The following is a 3,973-nucleotide window of genomic DNA, read 5'->3' as shown; positions in this document are numbered from 1 at the left end:
ATATGAAGACCCTTTTAACTACATCTTAATGAATTCTCTCAGGATCAGACATATATCTGGAAAGAACTCCCACTGCTTGGGCAATGTCTGGTCTAGTGCAAACCATAACATACATCAAACTTCCAACTTAACTCTAGTAAGACACTCTACTCATGTCTTCCATCTTTGATGGGGATGTAGGAAAGTTTGAAATAGATAATTTTGTTCATGTATATATTGAATTTGAACCCTGATATTACAAACCCTAGTTCCAACCATAAAACCCTAGATCTACAATGAAATTCAACAACACATCAATGAAGAACCATCAAACATACAAAATCATAAAATAGATCAAATGATACCTTCACACATTCAAATGGGGCTGATCTTCATTTTTCTCCTATCTCCATTGATCTTGCTTTGATATATTTTTGCTCTTAGATTTGTATGCTTGCACGAGAGCTCAATGAAGAATGGATGTGGTTGTGATGATTTAGATTTGATCATGATGATTTAGGCTAAATTCAATCCAGAAGAAAGTAAGTATGCTCCAAGATTTGACGACAAAGGATGAGAGGAGGAAGCCTCTTTTATAAAGATCATCCTAAAAACAAAGAGATAAGATTAAGAGGTGAAACAAGAGATGGTCGCCTAAGATTGAAAGGTAGCTAGAGGAAATAATAAAATAAGGAAAGTTGTTGAGATGGATAAGGGGCCACTCGCAATTTAGATAAATGAAAAGAGGAAAAGGTTAAATGAATTAATTGAATAAATTAAGTAATTTATTTAATTAATAGAAGGGCAAAATAAATTAAATAAATAAAATATCTATTTTTAATTTAGAAAAAAAAGAAAATTTAAATAAATAAAAATATTTATTTAAATTAGGATAGAAAAAGGCTTAGTGTATTAATTAGAAAAATAAATATTCATTTAGTTAAGAGAAGAAAAGGGAATAATTAAAAAATAAATATATTTAATTAAGCTAGGACAATTTTAGTGTGTATAGTTCCAACTATAAAGGAACACATAATGGTCTAAAATCCTGCATGTTGAACCTTTGTAAAATTGAATTCACATACTTAAATTTGTTCACTTTATCTCTTATAATTTCCATCCCAAGAATATGTTTCGCTACACCAAGATCTTCAATTTCAAATTTAGCGGCAAGTTGGGACTTTAGTTTTGAAATCATACATTCTTTTTACCAATGAATAACATATCATCAATATATAATGCAATACATAGGATATTATCACCATCAAATTTATAATAAACACAATAATCTGATTTAGAATGCTCAAATCCCAAACTCAACACATATGTATCAAATTTCTAGTACCACATCGTAGGACTCTGCTTGAGGCCATACAAAGATTTCTTCAATTTACAAACCAAATTACTTTTACATGTTACCATATACTGCTTTGGTTGCGTCATATAAATATTCTCTTCCAAATCATCATGAAGGAAGGTAATTTTCACATCCATTTTCTCAACCTGTAAATCATAAGTAGTAGCAATAGAAAGCAAAAATCTAATGGATGTCATTTTTGCAACAGGAGAAAATATCTCACCATAATCAACACCCTCAACATGAGAGTAGCCTTTCACGACCAACCTTTCTTTATAATTTTCAATACCTCCATCTGAACCAATCTTTTTCTTGAACACCCATTTGCAACCAATAGGTTTACATCATTCAGGCAATGGTACAAGAACCAATGCATCATTCTTTTTCAAAGATGTCATTTCTTCTTCCATAGCAATCTTTCAAGATTTTGCATCGTTCATACCTAATGCCTCTTCTACAAATATTGTTTCATCCACATTAGTATTCAAAGAAAAAATATATCTCCAATCATCAAGCGAATATCTTTCAGGTGGTTGTCTATGTCTTGTAGACCTTCGAATAAGTTGATCTAGAGGTTCTTCCTCCAACTCTAAAGATTTTGAGCTGGATGAGCTCTCTTCAACTTCTTGACTATCTATGGGTGTTCAAATCTTTCAGGTGTAGAAGGAAATTGAATCACATTTTCTTGTTTAGTTTGTTTTTGGCTAAAATGTAATGGAAGGAGGCATAGTTTCTCTAAAAATAACACTTCTACTTGTATTACCTTCTATGCAATGGGGTCCCAAAGCTTGTAGCCTTTCACACTATAATTGTATCCAATGAAGTTACATTTCACAACTTTGTCCAATTGTCCTTAGGCACATGTGTATATGCCTTGCAACCAAAAACTCTAAGATGTCTCAATGAAGGCTCATGACTTGACCATGCCTCCATAAGCATTTTTTCAACAAGGGATAATGTAGGAGACTTGTTAATCAAGTAACAAGATGTGGCAACAACTTCAGCCCAAAAAAATTGTTCTATACTATCACCGCTCAACATACTCCTAGCCTTCTTCATCATTGTCATGTCCATTCTTTCTACAACTCCATTCTATTGTATAAGATACAGAGTTCTCCTCTGCTTATGAATACCACAATCTTTACAGAACCTACCAAAACTATTAGAGAAAAAATCACCGCCATTATCAGTCCTCAAATGTTTTATTTTCTTCCTAGACTACAACTCAACCATTGCTTTAAATTCTTTAAATTGACTGAAAACTTCAAATTTACTCTTTAGAAAATATACCCATGTCCTTCTACCATAATCATCAATAAATGAAACATAATATGTGGATTTTGCAATGGAAGGAACATCTACAAACCAAACACATCAAAATGAAAAAAATTTAACACACCACAAGATTTATGAGAATTCAAGTAGAATTGAACACGATTTTATTTTTCATAAATGCAATGCTCATAGAAATCAAAATCAATATTACAACCATTCAAACCTTCAACATGGTTTTTCCTTTTCAAGGTCCTTAGACACTTTTCTCTAATGTGGCCAAGTCTCTAGTGCCATAACATAGTCTTACCTCTAGGTAACTTTGATTAAGCAAAAAAAGCACACTTAAGTACTCAAAAGCCATGACCATCTTTTGAAGGTGAAACCTTCACCTCTTCCAATGAACTATTCATAGATTTCCTTTTCATAAAAGTGCTAATACACTCAATATTGTATGCATCCAACTTATATAGTGTGCCAATTTGACTCCTCTAGCGATCACCCGAGCACCTCTAACCATTTTGGAACTACATCAAAAAGACTACTTGCACACTCAAATCTATTAGTTTTCTCATAGATAATAGCTTTAGAGATAGTCTAGGGATTGCAACACACCACTAATCCTTTTTATTCTACTGTCAAGAAACCTAATTCTAACTTTACCATGACCAACAATATCTAAATGAGAATCATCACCCAAGTACACCTTACCTCCATTAAATTATTCATATTCAGAAAATCAATCTCTATTGGAAGTCATATAAAAAGATACATCTAATTCAATTAACCATGCATCATTACATGCATGAGTGGCCAAAGCTGTAATAAACACATCACCATCTTCATTCTCGAACTCAAAATCAGAATCAAACTTCTTTTACTTGTTATATTCTTGTTTGCAATCCTTACAAAAGTGTCTTGATTTATCATAATTACAATAAATGACTTTGGACTTTCTAGGAGATTTGGTTCTTCCTCTAGACTCAAATTTGTCACGCTTGTCATTCTTCTTTCCTTTTTCCATAGGTCTTCCATGAATAGTTAAGACTTGTTTCAAAAATAAAGATACCTTCCTCCACATCTCTTCACCTAGCAAGGCACCCACCATATATTTAGACTTCAAAACAATGAAAGTACTACTGATAGCCATAACACGAGAATCCCACGAATTAGAAAAAGAACAAAGTAAGATTTGGTATTTCCCCTCCTCATCCATCTTGACACCAACATATGCTAATTAAGCCACCATCATATTGAATTCTTCCAAGTGGTCTATAATTCATTCACCCTCTTCTATTCTCAAGGAATCCAATTTCTTCCTCAATAAAATCTGATTCAATGAAGATTTGGCTGGATACATCTCAC

Source organism: Cryptomeria japonica, chromosome 3, assembly GCF_030272615.1.
Source record: "Cryptomeria japonica chromosome 3, Sugi_1.0, whole genome shotgun sequence".
NCBI classification, from domain to species: Eukaryota; Viridiplantae; Streptophyta; class Pinopsida; order Cupressales; family Cupressaceae; genus Cryptomeria; species Cryptomeria japonica.
The sequence above is the reverse complement of the archived record's forward strand: the minus strand, read 5'-3'. Positions refer to the sequence as shown.